Below are 23,918 nucleotides of genomic sequence, written 5' to 3' on the forward strand. Positions count from 1 at the left end.
GTTGTTTTGAATTTTATTTAAAAAAAGTAAAACAAATTACAATTAACCGAAATATTGAAAAAATTAATGTACACATAATGCAATGAGTTTCTACTAAATAATAATAATAATAACAACAACAACAATGAGTGTTTTTAGCTGCATTCATCCTGCTTCTAAGCACTGCAGTAGCAGATGTTATTATCTATTTTAATGGCCATATTTTGCTATTAATTTTGTATACAACACTCTGCTGCGATTTGCATGGTGTGTTGGGGGCAGGAGTGCTGAACAAGATGGTTTCTGTGTTTAGCTATTGGAGACAGGGAAAATGCAAGGTAGTTTTGCTCATTTGTTACTGTATAGAGTTCCGAAGTGCCCAAGTACTGAGTAAATATGCATCTAAGTAATGTGTGCTGAGTGCAGTTGACTTCCTTCGGTGGGGAGTCATGTCAGGCCCTTCTGTGATGTTGCCGTGACTCGAACTGTGATACAGGGGTGGACTAGGGACTGAAAGAGGCCATGTAACTCATTTTCAAAGTTGCCCCATATTCCACATGTTCAGCATGCACAGCCCTTTTCCTATGGGAACATTTGGAAATAACACAGGTTACCACACACAAGAGGCCCAGGGTGTAGAGATCTACTAGGACTTCTCCAGAGTTCTCTATAGGCCAGTACAGTCTTGCTGTGATATATACGTTGGTTGCAGGGCTGAAGCCTTTTGATGTTGGATGCTTGTTGGGAGGGGTTCTTCAATTGCCTTGCTTGAGTGGATGATTCGGTATGTGTATTATGGCCTGGAAAGCAGCATGTGACCAGTTGTGGAGACCCTGATGGGCATTCAGAGCACATTTCTGGCGTATCTTGAAGCAATGCAAAAGGGCTGGTATTCCTGGCAACGAGCAATGTGTAACCCCGAGTCCAACACCACAGTGTAAAAAGACTGAACATGTTTAAGAATAGACAGCATTGGGTGCAAAGTCAGAGTGGAGTAAGATACCAATGGGTAATACCTCGAAGTAGCCAGCATTAGGAAAGATGAGTGTGAAGCAATATAACAGTGGCACACATACCAATGTAGACAGCAGTGCCCGCCACTATGAGCAAATCACAAAGGAGGAAAGTTACCATGGGTACACCTTGAAGCAATTTATCTACCTGTCATGGGGTTCAAACCTGAGAAGTACAGTCTGGGACAAAGAATTAAGTGAGCACTTAACTTGTGAGCTACCTACCATTTACAGTTATATTACTATTAACATTTGATATTGTGTTATTATAAATAGTAATGCAATGTAATTATTTATGGTTATACATAAGAACATGAATAATTACATTTCGAAATGTAAATCCATTATAAAAGATTGCAATTTCTTATAACTATTATTATTATTATTATTGTTATTATTATTATAATTATTATTATTCCAAATACTAATAATAAGAAGCAGTCTAATGATACTACTACCACTACTAATAATAATAACCATACAATAAATAATACAGTTATTAATGATGATAAAAGTTGCACTGGGCCTGAATAGTTAATTTATAGAAATGGGTTTCGAGTGTTGCATGTACTGGTAGTTGGGACAATTGTGCACTGGCTCAGGAGTTATTCGATAACAGGAGTGATTCCTAGTTCCGCTTCAGGTATCATGGGCTGCGGCGGATGCACAGCAGTTTCTTAAATAGATGTATCTTTATCCTAAAGGGATCAGCAGTGTGGATATATCCCACCTCATTATCATGGGTGAACAACAAAGAGGAAGGTGTGGAAGGCATTAAGTAAAAATCTGCCTAACAGATTGACTGGTGCTAAAGGGCTTAGTAGGAAAGCATGTGTATCAGTGAATGGTCCTGGTGTGATCGTCAGGCGCGCTGTACCCAAGTGTATGACTGGAGTGTTAGATATACTCAGTACCCTTGCTGTTTCTGTGGACACGGGCACATCAGTTACATTGTCCATATGCAGAGATATGCAGAGATAACTTTCTTGCCCCTGCATCTACAAAGCAGGGTATATATATTCAATGTACATCCATTGTGCACTGTCCATCTTCATATATCAGTATTAGGGGATCCATTGTGACTCGCATCTGCAAAGGGGGCAGGATTATCTGCAGGGTGACTTTGGTTGTTTTTCTGTCCCTCATTGCCCTAAATGTATGGTCTCTGTACTCTATATGGGCACTCTATCTTCTTGTGTCCTATCTGCTTACATTGATTACATACTAGCCCATTTGTCTGTGGTCCCCATTCTCTCAGCTGATCCTGTTGACCCCACTGTCTGAGCTATTTTGGTTGCCCTGGGAGCGTTCTGCGTTCCCCCATAGTCCCATTTGTTTTGGAGGTGGACCTCTTGTTCCCCTATTTCGTGATATGCCCTCAGCTCCATTTGTGGTGGTATTATGTGCCTTCTATATCTGTCTCCTCACCTGTCTATGCAGGTTTTCTATCTGGCGAGATATGAATTTACCCTCCAAGCTTTCTTTCTTTTGCACTTAACAAGCTACACAGTGATTCTCAATCAACACTAGTTCTGCTCAGGGTTTAGTATGAATCCGATGCACATATTCTTTAACTGTGCCGCACCTTGGCGGTAGTCTGGCTACACAGGAGTTTGCTATAGCCTCCTGCGCAGTCTCGTCTGGCTTAATAATACTTGAATATGAGCAAATGCTACTTTTTAGTTGGTCTAAGTAATCTGCAGGCAACTCTCCCTTTTTTTGTTTGCAATCACATATCTTGGTCTTTTGGCTGCAAAGGTAGGGGATAGCAGTGATTTGTCTCTCCCTAACCTGCGCAAGGTGTCTCCTGTACCCAGGTCCTATTCTGGCCAAGTAGCGTGTTCAGTAATTCCTGGCCTCACTTTGGATGGCATCACAACCCTCATAGCTGATTCATGTCTGCCCAAGCGGGGTTATAACATTGAAAGACCATGTGCAGCTCTTCTATGAATCGCTGCTGCTCCTGTCTGATACTTGGGAATTCTGGTGTCCATGGAATGTGTACAGTAATGAGGTTGTACCATTGCTGCTCCTCCTCGTTCCCTGTCAGCATTTGTATATGAGGTGCTTGAAGGATCTGAGTCCCTCCCGTACACTGTGCCTTCCCTCGTCAGAGATGGGATGAAACAGGGAGCTGTGTCAGGCAAAATGGGCCCTCTTGCGCACCCAGATTGCTTGACCTGTGCAGCACTGGTGCAGAGGGCTTATCGTGTTGGGGTAGTATGACCACAGGGGGCTGGACAGCATTCACTGTCTGTGCCTCTCGCCCCATCTCTCACTGTCCTTACTTAGCTGCATCACACACACTGGTTAATGACTCTATGATGACTTTGGTGGTCTGGGATTCATTGTAAAGAGTACTTAGTAAGTACCCGTGCAATTTCAAATTAAATATTAGTTATAAACAAAAATGTGATTCCAAATACATGCCTTGTTTGTATCCTTAAAACATCACATGTTAAGTTTAAGGATCACACTATCTTAACTTAAGCTGGGAAAACATATAGAGAGTGACAAAGATAATTGCTCAGTTGCTTAATTGAATACCCTTAAAACAACTGGCAGTGGAAAACAACCATCAGGAATTCACGTAACCACCAACATTCTTCATATAATGGAACCAAGTAGGAGTTAGGCCTATAACATGTGTGAAAGGGTCAGGAAGGACCTCTCCCAAAATGGAAAGGTGGCCTACCATGATTCATACAAGAGCCTCTCTTACCCCCGAGAAAGAGTGAGATAGATGCGGATGACAGTCCCTGATTCCTGGAGTGTGTATTGTGTACGACTGCTGGTACCATTGTCACTTCCACAATAAGGGGGAAAGTTATATGACCCCACAGGAGGAAAAGCAGAAATATAGAGTGAGAAATGAAGGCAGAAAGAAAGAGTGAGTGTGAAAAGGGAGAGACTGGAAGAGAAACCCTGATGCCATTGGGTAGTCATAGCAGACCAGAAGTATTCCTTAGAAAATCTTGGAGGGAGATGGATAGAAAAGGTCATAACCTTTTGGTTTCCCTCCCTGAATAAAGAAGACTTAGCCAGTAGGGGATGCCCTCCATTAGAATATTTTGGAGACATTCTAGTTATAAAGGTCATCTGGGCTAGGGTGAAGGGAGTACAGGATGAGACCGAAAAGGTTGTAGGGTACCCCTAGTTTCGACTATCCCAGTCTTACCAAACAATTTTGTTGAAGATATTAAAAAGGTAACTAAAATCTATTGGGCCTCATTACAACTCTGGTGGTAGCCTAAGGGCACGGCTGCCGCCGGAGTTGCATTTTTTCCAGCAACCGCGAATGGGCAAGAACCGGGTCATGCCGAGCTTGGCGGACCAAGTAATTGCCCATTTGCGGGTGCCAGAATCAAGGGCCTCCCGATCCCCATATTGCCCCACAGGGCTGAATGGGCATGGGGATGTCAGATGCGCCGGCACATACAGAGTTGTGCGGGTGCATCCGACTTGCTCTATTCACGGGTGCCATTTCACCCGTCAGGAAAAACCTGCCGGGTGAAACGGCACCCGCGAGCAGAGCACGTAGTATGGTGGTCCAGGAAATACGGTACTAGCATGCTTACCGGTACCGTAGTTCCCGGACCACCATGCTTGTAATGAGGCCCATTGTCTTTGTGGATTTCTCAGGTCATCTGTGACAAATGCAGCATGACATTTCCTGAAGAAACCTATGATATCTAATGACATCCCATGAAGAATGCTATGAATATATGAGAGCTAAGAGGCAGATTGTGGCATGGAAGAATTATAACTAACCTATCTGAAAGCAGACTGCAGTTTGATGTCAAGGGTGTAAAATATCTTAATACAAAACTAGCTCATGGGTTAAAGTGAGAAAGGACATGTTAGTCTAGCATAACCTTATGTTGTTTCTAATCCAAAATAGGAAACCGATGTGTTGCGTATAGCCGTTAATAATTTAAAATATGGGCTACTTCCCCTGCCTAAGGGCTATAGCATCAAGTGAAAACATGTATTGCTTATTGTATGCATTCACCAGTAGACTACCCTCAAAGTTAGGGTTTGTGAATTACTATATTGTAATATGTAGTGTGAAACATGTATTTGCATTTGGACATGTATATTGATTAAAGGTTATATTGTCACTCCCCCAACAAATAATCGTTATCACTTGTTTACGTTTTACAATTGAACTGTGTCTATTGCCTATGGATCCATTTATTTGAATCCAATAAGACACCATGAAAGTATTATAAAGTGAAGTTTAAGTATGTCACAAAGAAGCTGACTTTTCTTACCAGACATTTTTTCCCGGACAAACTACTGGTACTGAATACATTTGAGTTGTCCTCTTTAGGGTTTCTCTACTGCCTCCAAAACATGGAAGTGGATGACTCGAAACTATTTAAAATAACATAACATTAAAATAAAAGTTGCATGATAACAAGTATAGTTTAAAAATCAAACTTTTTAGTCTATGATATATTCATGGGAAACTTGTTAAATGGTAGATAGAATGGTAAGTAGGTGATTAGTTTGCAACCTGGTGTCTAAAATGGCTGGCCCATTACCTTTATCAGAGAACTCCAGTTTAAACTTTATGAAAAACATTCGTCTCTACATTCTTTTAAATGATCATTTGCTAAAGTAGTCAAGAATATATCAAGGCAAATTATCCAAAATAATAGATGTTAAATCAAACAACCGCCTCAAAATTAGAGTAATATTCAAAATCATTCTGAAGCACACCTGGATCTGGCCATTTTCATGAAGAATGATGCTTATGTTACATGTTGCAAGGGAAGGCATTAATTGCAGTTGTTATCAATTGTGTTTCCTTTACAGATTAAACCAAATTGAAACAATGGGAGTTGGGAATGACACTACAAAGAACACATTCATACTTGTGGGCCATGGCAGCCGTCTAAGGTATCCGGTCCTTGCTTTCCTTCTTGTTTTGTTCATCTATGTGTGCAGTCTAATTGGAAACACCCTTCTAATTGTGATAGTGAAGAAGGATGCCCGCCTTCATAAACCAATGTATTTCTTCCTCGGTAATCTGGCCCTCCAGGAAATGTGTTACACCGCTGTTACTGTTCCCACCATCCTGATGATCCTGCTGAGGGGTTCTCATCTCATGTCTATTGGCAGCTGCATAGCCCAGATTTTTTTTCTACACTGCCTTGGTTGCACAGAATGTATAATTCTGGCGGTCATGGCTTATGACCGATATGCTGCAATATGCAGGCCTTTGCATTATAGCATGCTGGTGAACAAGAACGTATGCACTGCACTGGTGATTGGAAGCTGGACCTATGGCTGCATAGACTCTCGGATCATGGCAATTATGACATCTAAGTTACCATTTTGTGGACTCAACGAAGTCAAGAATTTCTTTTGTGACATTCCGCCACTATTGAGTCTGGCTTGCACAGACACTCGCCCCAACAAGATAGTGCTCAGTATAGCAGGATTCCTTGTACCCTGCCTATTCCTATTCATAATGGTGACTTATTGCTTAATTGGCCTTGCTATATTGAGAATCCAAACTAATCAGGAGAGGCGCAAAGCATTTTCAACTTGTTCCTCCCACCTCATAGTTGTGTGTATGTTTTACGGGGCTGTCGTCTTTATGTACATTAGACCTACATCAGTCCATTCATCAGACTGGGATATACTTGTATCACTAGTGTACACTGTTCTAACTCCGATGCTGAACCCAATCATTTATAGTTTTAGAAACAAAGAAATTAAAGAAGGTATGAAAAGAAATGTATGCAAACGAGGATGATGGCATAGTCCAAAATATCTTTGAAATGCATGTCATCCAGCGTAAGGACATATTTGGCTTTACAATTGTTTCTTACTTTGAGAAAACTGCAAGAGAACTAATTCTAGGGTACATTAAAAAAAAAATGGCGGTGACCCTTCTGCTGTAGTGCCCAAATGTTGCAAACAATTAATTATACTGCATTCTACCTGGAAATCAGAGATTGACTGCTCTGACCTGTTCAGCAGATGGATCCCCGATAGAGGGGAATCAGTTTGTAGACTGGAATAACTGTATATTAGTCATACAAGAGAAAGGTTGTTCTTTGAAGTGGCACATAACACTGTGCTATAGTCATATCATATAGTCATCAGTCATAGTCATATCAGAGGATATTCCAAAATAACAGGCCCTTTCCGATGCTAAATCAAGCACCATTCTAAAAAAAATGACTCACCTTTTAAATCTTGTTTAACCAGTACAAAATTGTGCCATTATGGATTAGGAATGATTTGTTCTGAGATGTGAGGACCCACATCATTCCATTTGTATTGTTAATTTATGTCTTTCCTTTACAAATGGAACAAGGGCAACTGAAAGTTTTCTTAGATCATGACCTTGATGTGACCCCCAAACCTCAAAATGTAGTGAATGCACTCACTACTAGTCACATACACACATGGAAATGATATGTACCAGAATATATAGCACCCAATTCACAGAGGTGTGGATTGGAGCAAAAATGTGATGCCCATGACATCCCAGATTTGCTCCTGCCTCCTCACATCTGATTTGCAAAGGCTAAAACACCTCTGAGATGATCAGGAGAAAATACCCTTCACCAAGATTTGTTCAAGGGCATCTCAAAGATGTACAGTATTCTGGATATTTCCCCCAGTGTTAGGCTTTGGGAATAAGATATATAGTAGCTGGTGCAAATCTGAGATGCTCACAGGCATGTCCTCTTTGGCTCCAGTTCAAATCATTATGAATCAAACCCATCGTTTTGAAGAGAGACCCGCTTTTTCTGGATTTACTCTAAGATAAAGAATGCAGATTGATGTTTGTAAAATGAAAATGTTATTAAAGGGTATGGTTTCATTACCGGATGTAATGTTATATGTTGTATGACCATCATCTTCTCCAGCATATCTCAAATGATTTCGAGCCTGGTGCCTTGTAACATTTTGTCATCCTTTTACAAACTCTAAGGAAAGCATCAATCTAAAGCTTTCAGTGACTGTACCTGGTTGTTTATACAAACCCTTCACACTCTTACAACAATACCCTATTTTAGCAAGATTTGAACCCAAAAGAGTTTGTCGGAGCCAGGAGCATGATAACAGGGATTGGACACTGAACTCTAGTCGAAAGTGAACATACATATTATAATTTGAAGAAGAGTGCTAGCGCATCTGATTCAGCAAACAAGTGACTCAACACCCCTCTGCCATCAGCAGAGGAACAGCAATTTAATTAACTACTTTGAGTAGCTCTCTGTTATGGAGGAGTCTCATCCGGTTACAAAGTATGGTGTTGTGAACTGTCTGTGTTATGCCAATGGCGTATGCAAAGTCTACAGTTTGCTGTCATTATTTGCTGGGGATTATTGAATGTGCTTATTATTGAGATTGAAGTGATCTAGCATTTTAAAAACCTGTTATTCAGACCACATTTGATGTGTCTGGGAGAAGACTGTATGCGAGGGAGAATGACTAGCTCCTCATCAGGGAGCTGAATACCTGAATTACTATAATCAAAACGGAACTCAATGTAATCAAACACTAGTTTTTTTTATTCACTCCTGTCCGTGATTCTCAGCTGAAAGACAACAGACTTTCTTTGTAGTGGTTATCAACAGCACATTTCTGAGTCCAGAACTCTCTTTGCTTGTGCTCGCTGATTCCTGATTGCGTAAAATTCAGCACAGAATCATTTTACTCATCTCATCATTTGGAGGGATCTTGAACGCATATGAAAAGGCATTACTGTCGTATTGGCTAACACTCCATAACATTCCTCGATCCCCCATCTAGGATTTCAGCACTTGCAGACTAACATCTAATCATCATAAATCAAATATTACTTATCATTTAGCAGTTATTGGCCCTCATTACGATCCTGGCGCTAAACCATGGCGCTATTAGCACCATGGTTGGTGCCGGTATCGTAACGAGTCCGCCAATGTTCAATGGAGAATTACCACCCAATTCCAAGGTTGGCGGGGTTGTAATTTCCCATTGAACATTGGCCCTTCGCCATTCCCATTTTTTCCCCAAAGGGCTCAATGGGACTGGGGAAGGCGCTAAGTACGGTACCGCAAATTGCGGTACCGTACTTAGCACCAATGTCCCTTTGCGGGTCCCTACTTTAACGGCTGGTCTAGACCAGCCGTTCAGGTCAGGTCCCGCAAAGGGACCTCGTAGTAAGGCGCTAAGTGTTTAACGGCGCCGCCGCCTTTTACGGCGCTGTTAAACACTTAGCGCCAGGGTCCTAATGAGGTCCATTGACAGGATGCTTTATTTTAAAAATACCTTACAACTGCACCTTTGGCCTGTTCCTTGAAATGTTAGAAAATACATCTTCCAGCCTGTCAGGGAGCTCAGGTTATCCTTTGCCTTCACTTGTTTAATTGCTGATTTTAAGTCATGCAAGGGGTTGGAATATAGACTTGCTAAGTGCGCAACATGTGCAGAAGATCATAAATTGAGCGGCTAATGGCTTTATCAAAAAGAAGCATGACTGTTTATTCGACTGTGAAAAAGGTGGCGTGGAAATATCTCGGTGCATTCGCTTTTGCTAGGAGGAAAGAGGAAGTTAAATGCTATTTGGAAAGTCATCATGAATTTCTGTTGACATGTACTGTGAAGCCTAACGGGTGCCAAAACGTGAATTTTCCAAATACATGCAATTGGGAATTTATTTTTCCGTAACACTGACACTTATCTCTAACTCCAACCCAAATGTTCTACAAGTTATTGAGGACAGCCTCCTAACCCTATAAGTTAGCTTGAGTGGCACAATAGGGACTCACTTACATTGGAGATGATGGGAAAGAACTGGCTGAGAGTGTCCCTTTATCAGCAGTGAACAGCCCTGCCTGAATGCTTACAGGGTGGACGTGAGGGATAAACATTACCTTCCGATATGGAAAACAGCAGATATTCTATTCCGCTACAGCTTGATTGAAAGATTCCCATATTAGTTAATTAAATAATTCATTGGAATCGTACAAAGAAGGAGCGCTATAGGAGTGTTACCGCAACTGCCATATATTAGGTATCAAAACAGGATTTTATCTTTGACTTACACATGGCGTTGCTTGTTAGATATATTTTCTGGAGGAGTCACACCTAATTCTGTGGTAGCTTATTATGGTGGTAAATAGTGGTATTTATTATAGCATAGCACCTCTTTTGACAATCCCCTTTTATAATGTTGGCACTCTCCTCAGAAGATAATCTAACAAACATACTGGACTTATTACACTTAGTTTGGGAGGTAAACTCACTCTTCAACAACTTATCTACAATGCCAAAATAGGCCCTGATGGCTGATCTGCACAGCTGTAAACATGCAAATATGAAACACTGTACACTTGCTCACTTTCTAACTATGGAGTTCCCATCAGATCTTTCCCATGGAAGTAGTCATCATCGCACACTTGTCTGTGTGTGCAGATTAAATAGAATGACCAAAGGCTACAAAATGCATCAGAACACAAAGTATTTTTTATGATGTGTCTTTATCATGACAGATAGACTTGCCAATTTCACATGGCAAAAGGCACATTTCAAAAATAGAATGAACAGTAACCAGCCCTGGCAACCCAAACTTGAAGTTGGATTTTCATAAAGCGTAACTCTTGCCAAGTCCTTTGGCAAGAGTTACGCTTTATGAAAATCCAACTATAAAAAAGACAACCTTGTAAGTTCAGAACTGCGTGCACTTTTAACATTGAAATATTATTCATGAAAAGACCCACTCCTGAATATCGGACAGGCAAATTCAGCACACCCTCACTTTGAACCATAATTACCTAGAAATTGATGAAATTCCTTGCACCACTAACCATGGAAAAATCCTCTCACTTGGTTTTCCACCGATAAGGAATGTCACGACCCGAGAAACTGCCAGCACTGCCTCAGCCCAGCTCTCAGACACAACCTGGATGTCAGATGTCTGTCTCCTCAAGTGGCTCCTCCACGTCTCCCTGCATGTCTGAACTCACACCTTCTCCCAGTTTCTTTTTAAAACCTTCCGCTGTCGCTCAAGAATAACCCTTCCCCTTGCTTACCTCATGTCACCCCATCCGTTCTGCCCTTTATTTTTCCCTTTTGAAAAACAACAGTTTTGCTCACTTCAAATGAAACATTGCATCCTGCACATACAATGGCCTTCTGTAACAATGCCCTTCTTCGCATAGTTCAGCCTAGCAAACAAACCCATGCTGCATGTTTAAAATCATCATTGAATGAAGCCACATGGATTTCAAATTTGGGTTCGGAACATTTATTTCCATGTAAACTAATTTGCACACCATGGGATGGGATTCATAAAGTTAGTATATGTTAATGTATATTAGTTATTAAATTTGGTGCAAATTCAGTCAAATTGAATATTATCCTGAAATGAAATAATTTTAATATGTGCTTTTTCTGTTTTGTTCCTGGAATCTGTGCATTTCCCATCTGGTGCATGCGCTGGCTGCCTTTTCCACTTATGTTTGTATTTCTACATGAACCCACTACCACTACATATGCACGAACACCTGTACCTCATAGCCCCCAGTATTGCTACATACTCCCTCCTATATGCTGTTATAGTTTATTGAAACGTTTAGGCAATTTACCAGCATGCATAATTATAAAATTGTATTGGCTGGCATGGAAAACACATGCCAGCACACTCTTTGTTTAGCAGTTGCACGTTATACGGTTGATTTAACATTTATTTCTGCAGCTAAAGCCACACAAGGTGTATGATGCTTTGTTGGCAGCCTTGCATCCAACATCTGAACATACATTGGCTTTGCAAATTTTTTTTAATGCATATCTCGTTTCATACTATTTAATCTTGCAGACTTAAAATAAAACATTTCTTAAACCATATGAATACGCAAGTATACCTTAACTCAATGCATTTGTTGTAAGGGCAGACCCCCTAGGCTTAGATTTAAAAAAGAAAAAGAATTGAAAAAAAGAAATCAATGCTTTTATAGTAAGGGCATACCCCTCTAGGCTGAGATGAATCTATCCTATGCTAAACCAACAGTTCCATAAGGTATAGTACGCTCTACAGATTTAAACTAGCCAGCGTCTTCATCAAACAGGAAATGCCCTCCCTTTTGCCTGTTGCCAGCTGATGAAGATGATCTTTGAAACTTTGACAGCTAATGAATTACTCCACCATGGCATGATATTTTCAGTTAGTCCAATAAAGCTGCAATGTTTGTGATTTAGACTGAAATATATCAATCTAAATAATATTAAGGAAAAAAAAATAATATTTGAGCATGTTCAAAATGGTGGAACATGCTCAACCTGAAAACAATACGAAAGCGTGCAGAGTACGGCATAGACTAAGGATCTGAATATGTCTTGTCTTTGAGGGGAAGGAGACAACTGAAATATTAGCTGCCTCGGATGAAAGTTCACACAAAGCATCAATGGGTTTGTTAAGATTATCGATTTTACAATCGGAAAGATCCTTTCCTAAATGGAAAAAATAGATCACTGATTTGAAAGAGGAAATTGATCATAAGTCTATCGAGCTCTCCTACGGAGCACTATGTAACCATGTAAGAAATACTTGTTTTGTTTGAAAATGAGAATATGGCTAAAAAACCTTTTCAATTTAGAAGTGAGATGGATTTAAAAAATTGAGTAATATGCACTATTCCTAAAAAGTATGATTAATGGGAAATGCTATTTGGTAGCAGTATGCCAATCAATATCAGGTTTAGTTCAGAAACATGATCTTTAAACCGTAAAACATGCAATTAATTATGAGATAAATACAATCAAGAAATGTAACAGCATTGAAAATACAACTTGCAAGTGCTTCAGACATGACTAAAAAAATGCAGCATAAAATAAAGCTCATATCCAAACGTTCCCCTTCTTTGTAGAAATCTCTTTTACTTCAGCTAAACACTTAGGGCCAGATTCATGGATTTTTTTGGCACGGTGCAAAGTGACTTTGCACTGGTGAAAAGTGTCTGCACTGCCAGCAAATACCCTGATTCATGGAACAGTGCAAAGTGTATTTTTGCAGTGCAATGACACTTTGCACTGCTCAATGAATCACAGTGAAGCTGTAAAAAGGGTATTTCTGCGGTGCAAAGTGACTTTGCACGGCAAAAAGACACTGTGCACTGTTCCATGAAACAGTGTGTTTGTTGGCAGTGCAAAATGACGTTTCAGCAGTGAATTTTGCATTTGTCAATTTACCACTGCTGATAAAGCAACAATCCAAAAGAAGCTAATAATATTCATTGATGAAGCAGGTTTGTGTGTGTGTGTGTGTGTCTTCATTGCATGATGATGGGAGGTAATCTGAGATAATATATAGATAACTGGACGTCCATGAGCCAGTAATACTTTATGACATAGATTACTGGATTTAAATAAGCCAGTGATCCCGGCCACAACCTATTGGTGGCACTCTACATAAAATTGTTGGGTTTCTATCAAGTGCATAGTTCCAAGGCTCTCTATAAACCACTGGGAGGTACTCTAATGAAAAGGAAGGTTTTGTTTTATGATGGGGTTATAATATAAGTAAGAAAACCATGTTCACCACTAAATACCGAAAAACAATATATCACTAAATTACCCAATATAAGCTAACTAGGTTTGGTCACTAAAATAATATGAGCCCTATACACCAGCATACTACACTTAAAAGGCATGGAAACAACAGAATACTTTCTAAAAGCAAGATCTATCTCATATCTGGAACAAAACAACATGATATTAGAAATGCTGAACTTTGTCCTCTATAAAAACATATTTCTGTTCAACTACATCATCTACAAGAAATGCCAAGGCACCGCAACGGGAGCCAAATTTGCAACCCCCTATGCCAACCTGTATACGGGCATCTTCGAAATCAAACACGCCTGGCTACACAAAGCCTTTACAGAAGACAACAACATCGTTTTCTGGGGCAGGTACATAGATGATATTCTGGTAATATGGAATGGAAACCAGACAACTCTGCAAGAATATCATAGATATCTTAACGACAATAACTATAACCTCAAACTGACAATGGAAGAAAGCACGAATCAGATTCACTTCCTGGACTTGCAATTATACATTGAAAACAACAAAATACAAACCACACTGTATACAAAACCAACTGCAGGAAACAGCATTCTTCATGCCCGTAGTAACCATCCACCGCACACAATCAACAATATACCATATGGGGAATTCATCAGGATAACACGCAACTGCACTCAAGACAAAGAAATGAACAAACACATGGAGACAGCAACTGTAAAATTTCTTACAAGAGGATATAATAACAAACAATTGAATGAAGCACTAGCCAAAGTCAAACAATGCAATCGCTTAGATCTCTTGCATAATAAAAAGAAACAAGATCCAATAGAAAAACAGGACAATAAAATCAGATTTGTAACCACCTACAGTATGGACAACAAGATCCTAAGGAAAATCCTACAAAAACATTGGAATATACTTACACTGGACAATGACTTCAGAAACTATGTTGGAGATCAGCCTCTTATCGAAAAGGTAAAAAAGGAAGGAAAAAAACAAATCCTATGCCCATCACATTTTACACAAAAAGCTTCGTCAAAAGGGATAAGTCAAATCTGGTCGAAAGAGCAATTCAAAGGTTTTTTCAAGTGTGGACAATGCAACTACTGCAAGTTTGCAGAAAACTGCAAAAAAACAATCAGTCTGCCCAATGGCAAAACGTACACAATCAAGGACTTCATGAACTGTAATACGAATTATACAGTCTATGCTGTTACTTGTATATGTGCCAAGACCTATATAGGAAGTACAGTAAGGCCTTTGAAAATTTGAATCTCAGAACATCTACGAACCATCAAAAACAGAGATATAAGATACCCTCTCGGCAAACATTACTTACTTGAACATCCGACACAGGACACAGATGGGATAAGATTCTTTGGAATTGAACAGGTCAAAATTGGCCAAAGATGAGGAAATAGGGAGAAAAAACTTTGTCAACATGAAGCCAAATGGATCTGTATCCTAGACTGTTGTAATCGTGGCCTGAACTCAGATACAGAAATGGGCCATTTTTTGTAGATTATAGTAACCAAGAAACCATGTAATATTCAAGACAAAATAGTTTAATGATGTACGAAAGGAATGAGCTTCTATTGTGTCAATTGTGGAAATTAATAATACACATTAACAAGTGTTGCCCCTTTACCCATCATGAGCTGGGCAAACAACTTTGGTACGAACATTTACTTAGTGAAGCATAAATGGAAAGTCCTCATATTGTGTCACGCTTGAGCCGTGTAACCAACGGCAACAAGTGACATCACTCACGGCAGGTCGACAAATGGCACAGCATAACGTATACAACCGTTAATGTCTCCATCTTTGTTAATCATGATTAGGGCTAAGTTAAGTCTGCACTAATATTCTATAAAACACTTCATAATAACCGAAATGCAAGCAAATTCCCCCAATCGACTTAAAAAAGGCATTCCTGATCCAAAATGGCGATCGGTTCGCTTCTGGAGCGCAGTGACGTCATCACGTTGCATCACGATGCTCCGGACGCAATACTTATGGCGGCCATTCTGAGAGATGCATCGGACACTCGAATCCGATGCATCTCTGCAGAATGGAGCCATGAGCACACGAATTGAAAGAAACACAAATCACAGGTAAGCCCCAGACTGCCACCTTATTTTAGACTGTAGCCTATTAAGAGTGGGAGCAAATCCTTGTTGCTTTTTCTAAAAGCGGTCTTGTTTGCTTATAGAGACCGCATAGCAAACTACAAACAAACAGCCAAACCAGGCGATTTTGAATCCCATGAGGATAAGCAACACAAACCCATATGAAGTAGAACCAAAAAGTAAGTGATTTTGACAATTTACAGAAATAATTCATATTGGGCACTAACGGGTTTACGCTCACTAAGGATACATTTTTTCTTGTTCCCCTTTTCCCACAGTCAAACTGTATGACCTATAATAAAGACAGCGCCTCATTACAATTCCCTCCTGATGAACAATGCCTAATGTAAGCAAGGGGAAAAACATGTAGAGGGTGCCAGAAGGCACTGGAAGGTGCTAGAAGATAACAATGCAAAAACCAGCACAAAGTGTGCCAAGAAGTGTGGGTGTTGACCCAAACATCTGATTTCAAATTATGTGTAAATGAAGCTCACAATTTATTGTTTCCGAAAGCAAGAATGTGATTGAAAAGGCTAATGAAAATGAATTCAATGTGAATGAAAATGAGCTTACAATTTTCTAACAAATGGAAATCACAAAATAAACAATACTCATTAAGAATGGAACAATTCTGAAAAGTTTATTTTTTTAAAACAATCTACAATTTGGAGCGCATAGTGGACTTTTTGTGGTGCTTGTATGTTATAAGTCCAAACCCAATCTAAATGCAAGGCTAGTTTACCACCAAAATTTTTACGGTAAGAAAATACCGCCAAACCCCAAATTTGCCCCAATAAGGCCAAAAATATCCTACAGATAATGGTGCGTTGGCCGGGAAAGTGGCTGTAGAGCACCTACTGGATGTGGCAAGTGTGTCTCACACTACCATACGTGCATTGAAGAGAACCCATTTTATGAGAGCAGTGTGACATTAGAAGTGAATTTCAGAATGTCTCATATGGAGGCCACATTCCCAGAGTTAGTGCAATATCTGGAGGGAAAGCTATATGCACATGGGACATGGTCATCAAATAATGCCACAAAATGGCATGACCGCATATATGGTGAAGTGCAGAAAGAACCACTGGATAATATTTTTGCAGAAGGCAGTATAATTCAGGTCTGCCTTTTGAGACTATTAAATGCAGCTGATAAACATGCAGAGAAAGATTGTCTGATACGGCTATTTGCCAAGACATGGTTTATCCTAAATAGGTCTCTGCAAATGCAAGAAAATGATGCCAAGCTGATTAGCGAATTAAGAGTTGAACTGGATGGAGCTAGTGAACAAGTGGAAAAGTTAAGAGCAGAACTGGAGGTATGTCAAAAGGACATGCAGTCAAAATATAAAGATCTCGTTGGTAGATCATATTAGACAAGATAAAGATGAAGTTGTTTTGGAAATGCAGATTTTACAAAAAGAACATTTTGAGAAAGAAAGTGATCTTCAAAATGCTGAACAAGAGATAGTTCTAATGTTTCAAGAAAGTTACAAAAGAAACAAAGAATTCAATGAATGCCAAATACAAATGAGCGATATAATAAGATGAGTGATGAAAACAATTATTTGCGTAAAGAGGCAGATAGGCTCCTAAAAAAGTGCAAAGATTTGGAACAGCAAATATGCAATTCCACGTCCCAGGACAAACGACAGGGCATCACATTCAATGGAGTTGAGGTGAATTCTGTTTCTACACAGAGCGATAGTACCCCAGTGGCTGTGCCAGTGACTGAACTTGGTTGCAGCACCCTTGGGGATTTGACACACCCATTGGGGGCTGCCACCAATCCCATACGCCTGAAACAAGGGTTGAATCACAAAGTAGTGCAATTCCGTGCATAGCAACGAGTAGCCCTGTTAAAATAATGAAATAAATCAAGGCTCTGATCAAACCATTTAAAAAAGGAGGGGAGTGCTGTATTGAGGACAACTTAGAAACAGTGCACGACATATTTAAAGCCCTCCAGATACCTAAGGAACAATACAGACAATACTTTCATTTAGCTCTAGACCCTCCCACAGCCAGTATCATTAGGGGATTAAATGAACAGCAGAACTTGACATGGGCAGAGTTTGAAAAAGAGATTAGACATCATTTTTCTCCATTCCAGTCCTTACAGAAAGCAAAGAAAGTTGCTTACACAATTACGACTGGACCTAATACGTCACCTTGCCAATTTTTGCAAGACTTAAAAAGAGCTTTTTATCGCTTTGATGTATCTTTTGACCCCAATTCCAATGAGTTTAAAACTGGCTATTTCTATGGGCTACAGAAAGACAACATATCACAGTTAGTCCGTGAATTTGATTGTGACAAGTCCCTTGAATGGATTGTACACCAAAGTACAAAACTATATGAAGTACTCTATTGTCAGGGTAGAGAGAGTGATAAAAGTGATCAAATGAAAGCCACTAGACCAAAATCTAAAGAACCCTCGGCAACAGTAATCGAGATCAGGTCAGCTAAAATATCCCTTGAGTCCGCTCAAAGTCCAGGTAAAAATAATGTGACACCTGAACAAAGGGGTAATCAACAGAGGTTGTTGCTCCCTGCACCAATGTTTCAATCACATGATCCTAGTAATAGGGAGAGCTACATTAGCCCTAGGTAGTTAGGAGACAGGCCCCGGGCAGGATATTGGCCTGATATGTCAAGTATGAATAATAATCAGAGACAAAGTCAGGATCAAAGGAATAATGGTCCCTACCAGGCATTGGGGACACAGAGAAGATTTGACCCTAACACCATGATATATAGTCATCAGGATAGACCCCGATATGTGGATCGATTTACTGAAAATGGGAATCAGCATAGGGGACAATACTCACAAAATGAGAGACAGGACATGAGGCAGAGTATGAATTATGCCCCACGTCAATACAATTAATCATCACCACCAGGGGACTACAACCAAAGGATGGGTTCACCCCGCTCCCCTCCACATATGAATCAAGAGTTCAGAAACCACCCCAATAGAAATCATTCTCCTGAGAGATATCAGAATAGATTCAATCGGGGGAAAATAAAAAATATCGACTTTGGCCACCGAGAGAAGATTGTAGAGAGATGGAAAGATTCCAGTGTCTCGAGGCCCAAGTGAAAATGTTGGCTGAACAAATAGGAAAGCTTGGTACAGCACAAAAACAGTCATCAAAGGAGGGGGCAGAAGGCCATAGCAATGACTGGGTGGTTTCCGATGATAAGTGACTAAAGAATGATACCTATAGTGCTAAAAAGACAGATTGCCCTGATTTGATTTTACGTAATGACTCTGAGATGCCTAATGATTTAAAAAGGAAAATACCGGCAAATGAACATGTTACAGGAATTGCAAATACATCTAAAAAAGAAGTTTGGTTTAACTTGGAGTTAAATCAAACGCTGGAGATTTGCACAAATGAAAAAGGAGAACATGAAATCCCAAAGGAACAAAGGGACAGATTTAAGAAAGTCAACTCATGCATGGGTAATACAATTGAACAGGGAGTAAGTGGGGATGTTAGAACACTCTCCCTAGACAATCAACAAAATACAGGCAGAAAGAATAAGTACTCAAAAGGAGGGTACAGACCAATAACCTGAAGAGTTCTTCGAATCACAGATTTTTGAGGAAGTTAAAATGGTTGATTCCATGCCAAATATCCACAAATGCTCAGAATTAGAAAATGACAAATTACCAAGTAATGTTTCTACGCCTATTCAGTTGGAGAATTGTAGTGTGAACTCAGCTGATCCCCGGATGGAAGGGCGAACAGTGGACACATTCCAAAGGACCTCTGAATATGGGGAGAAGAATGCGGTTTCTCAAACGAAAATGGACAAAAAGGAAGGAAAAATGTCCTTTCATTTACCAATGTGCTTAGCCAAAAGTGAAAAAGGTCTGAGAAAAGTGAATCCTAACATTTGTAAAAATGTGCACTTTTTATGTGTGTTAGAGGAAGTTGAAGACAGATATTATGCTCCCATTACAGTGGAAGAGAAATGCAATACGTTTGCAATGATTGGCACAGGCGTGCAGGTCACAATTATGTCAAAAGAGTTGGTAAAAAGTATCAATGAAGGGAGATCTCCACAGAACCAGATCACAGTGAGGTAGAGTGAAGGCCCAGTGCATAACTTTAACGGTGAGGAGGAACCTATAGTGGGTGTTACTGAGGTTGACATAAAGATAGGAAAACACAGAATGAAACAGGAAGTATTGATAACATCTATTTGTGAAATTCCATTCCTAATGGGAACAGATTGACTGAAAAGATTGTCTCCTCTTATAGATGGGGTAAATGGAGTACTGTGGTCTTTAACCAAAAAACCATTAATGCCTAAGAAAATAAAATCACAAAACAACAGTATAAATGAATGCCACACTGTTGCTAAAACGAATGATGCAGTGGAGGTATACCTACAGAATAGCTGTGTGCCTAGTGTTACTGTCATTTTGCTATGTCAGGATAAAATGCAAAATGAAAAAGAAAAACAATCTGTGCAGATTTATTTGGATCCCAGGAAGAAATGGCAAACTGAAATAGATGAGCACACATTGCGCTTCTATTTAAAAGAGAAGAAATGCAAACAGAATACTATTCCTAAAATAGACACATGAAAACACATTACCAGCCTTGCTGAAATACACATAGAAGATGAGCAGCCATGGGTTCACATTTGTATAAATGACCATTCTAAAGTGATAAAAGCTACCTTGGCACTTGAACAGGAAAGGAGCTTTATTAATGAGAAATTACTGCAGAAAATAATGGAGAGGGAGGGGATCCAACTTAACCATAATGTCCCTTTAACAACGTTTTTTCAGTGAATTTCATGGGTTTTAACCAGTGCATGCTATTTTCCTACAACTTACTAATATCATACTTACCAAATATAACAATATTTGTGTCCAATTTACAGTGTCACCTTAAAACTCTGCTATTTCCCACCTTCTAGAATAATTTTTAACACTTCCATACACTTTTTGCAACTATTTCAACTAGTTTTGCATCCGTAGACATCTACCAACATCTGACTTCATTGCAGACCTTCCGGACAGTGACACATGACCATACGCTGGCACGCGGCATGATGAGATGTCCGAGAACCCATCCAAATTTCACGATAAGATCCATCCTTCACAGACAGTTCGGGACTGCATTTTCTACTGATCTAGGAACTTTCAACTTCAAAATTTCCCTTGCACACCTCCTACACCTTTTCGTACTCATTATCCATTACCAATCTAGTACACCGTACATACTTGGAAGAATTTGATCAAAACTGCTATTAATCTTAAAAATGGCATCAGTTATTGCCATCCCTCCTCCCCAAGAGCCACCACAACCACCAGCTGGAGGACCTTCACAACAAGAAAAGCGCAGTACTTTCAAAGACAATGAAGAGGACCAAGAAGATGAGGTAGAGGAAGTGCCTACTTCTAGCACCAAGATCAAATCATGGCTGTGCCAGTTCTTTGCTACTGTTGGGAGTGTAACAGAAGCTAAAGCTACCAAAGTGAAATACACTGAGTGCACTCAGTCGCAGACTACCTGGACAGTACTCCTATGGGACCACCTCCATGCACCGCCACACCAAATCCAATGACCGCAATGCTCTCAGAAAGGTTGTTCCTTTCTCAGCAAGTAGTAAGCTGTCTTCCTCCACCTCATCTTCCTCAACAAATACTGTAACCACACAGCCTGATGTCTGAGGGCATTGGTGCGTTATAAATAAATAAGGAGGGCTATGGACCATTATCGTCCATTGCAGCCCCTGAAATGGGGGATAAAGGCCATTAGACCCCTGGTTCCCAAAGCGGGAACTCAGGGTGCTATAACATAGATTTTTCTTCCTTTGGCGGGATGCCGCAGGTGTCCCGCTGTAAGAAGGAGGGATTATTCTTCCTAGAGTGGGACGCCAGCGGCGTCCCGCTGTAGGAAGGAAAATCCTTTTACAAGACAGCCAACATGGAAAGAGAAGGCGGGGCTCCGTACACAGCCCCTCTTCCCTTGCCATGGCAGCCTGCAAAACCCTATGAACATATTACCACAAGCACTTTTTTTCCCTTTCAAACCTATCCTACCTTCGAATAACTTTATCACATAGCCGGTCCCAGGTAAACATAGCCACTTTAACACCATTTTTCGTCCATAGCGGTTATGGCCAGTAGCCAGATTGTCCGCGTCATGACCTTATGCCATGACCCAGACAATCTGGCTACTGCCCACGACCACAGGCTATACCTCAGTCACCAAAGGTATATGACTATTTATTGTACCTACATTATTACACTTGTAAAAAAATAAAACACTGGCACATTTGCAAAACTATGCTTTAATGCCCTTGCCAATGCTCCTCATGAGTTTGCTCGATATCCGCCCATGTTTTATTTTTTTAAATGTGTCAAAATGTATGTACATACAATAGTCATATAACTTAGCCCCCACTTGACAAAATCCATTCAATCTTTACACAAATATTGAAGGTTGGGTCTATAATCTTTCTCAAAATGTTTGTCCACATTCGTCAAATAGCAACAAAGTTATAAGCCATCTAAAAATGTTAAGACCCTCCTTTAATTTTCCCCTCTTGAGAAAATACCACCAAACTTTAGAAAACCATTTATATCTAGATCCAAAATCGTTTTACCAAATGTTGTGCACATTCATCAAATGACACCACATTTATATGCCTTTACAATATTTTGGGACCCCCCTCTAATTTTGCCCCCTCTTGACAGAATCCCACAAAACTTTGCAAAACCATTCAGGATTTGTTCTAGAATAAAATTGCAAAATTACATTCAGTTCATTGGATGGCGCAAGCCATCCAAAAACTGCTTTTCCCCAACCCTGTAATGCAGAAATAGGTACAGATGTCCTAGGACATCTGAAGTGTCCACGAACACCACAGCACTGCCCCAGGACATCTGGAGTGTTCGCGGACTTTCGGGGGGGTGAAACAACCCATTTTTTTGCTTCCTATGGCCATATCCAATCCAATCCTCATCCCCCTCACATCCTCAGAGATTGTTTGTTGAGTTTGACAAGTGAAATGCTGCTTTTTAAAAAAATATTTTTCACTGCGCTGTTCGCGGACCCAAAAAAAGTCCACAAATCCAAGGTGGCGGGCGCTTCAGGAAAACCGACACATTTCACATTTTCCCACCAGCCAAACAGCGGGCGCGTCCCGATGTCCACGGACCACCCAAAAGTCAGCGAATTTTCTGACCAATCGGAGGCCAGTCTGTGGACAGTACAGCCAATCAGAGGCCAGTCCGCAGACCGCACAGGGAAGTGAGTCCACGGAGCGGACATAGATTTCACACATTTGTTTGCCTCACGTTTTGGTCATTTAAAAAAAACTACTGGACAGATTTACACCGAGCCGCTGCTCCTGCCGCAAATTTGGTGGAATTCCATCCAGCGGTTTGGGCTGTAGGCATAAGCAAAGTTTTTTCCCATTATGTCTAAGGGAAAAAAAAAATAGGGACACCTTCTATAACTTCGCCCCCCCCTGGACCAAATCTCACCAAACTTTGCAAAACAATTCAGAGTGGGCCATATACTTTTGGTGAGGATTCGTCCAGAGGGAGCAAAGTTATAAGCCACCCAAAAAGTGCTCTTCCTATGGGATTAGCAACTTAACCATAACTACCGTGGCTGTGTAATGGCGGGTATGGCTTTTTACCCAATTGTTCACTAACTGTCTGTTGTAAAATTCACCATTTCAACCTAATGCTCAGTCACTCACACATTTTACAGAAAATATTTGCAACCCTCCAATACAAATCATCACCACACTTGGTTGGACCAACGGCATAATGCAGACTAACTATTGAGTTAGTGCTGCAACTCTGGTATTAATAATCATAAGCTTGCAAGCAGGCAAAATCGGCCCTCTAAAAAGCTCTAAAACGTCCAGCCACTGATAGACTAATAGTCGTAGTATTGCCCAGGCGAGTACTGACTGTCGCAGGACCATTGGAGCTGGAAGACGTAGCTTGTAAAGAATTTCTAGAGGCCTTTAGGGCAAATGGTAGAAAGGGCTTTTGGGAATTTGTAACGAGTGTGTCCCACAGTGAGGGAAAACATGGACTACGGGGGACTTTTGTGGGGGCAGCGGAATGGGACTCTTATTTTGGGACATTGTATGATGATGGTCATGTAAGAAAGGAAAGGCTGGGGTGTATCTCTACCCTTTTCCTTGGCGGACGGTGCCAAAGCAATAGGAGGCCAATCATGAAATATCACGCACCTGGTCCGGATGCCATA

The sequence above is a fragment of the Ambystoma mexicanum genome, chromosome 13, assembly GCF_040938575.1.
Source record: "Ambystoma mexicanum isolate Mex_15411 chromosome 13, UKY_AmexF1_1, whole genome shotgun sequence".
Lineage (NCBI taxonomy): Eukaryota > Metazoa > Chordata > Amphibia > Caudata > Ambystomatidae > Ambystoma > Ambystoma mexicanum.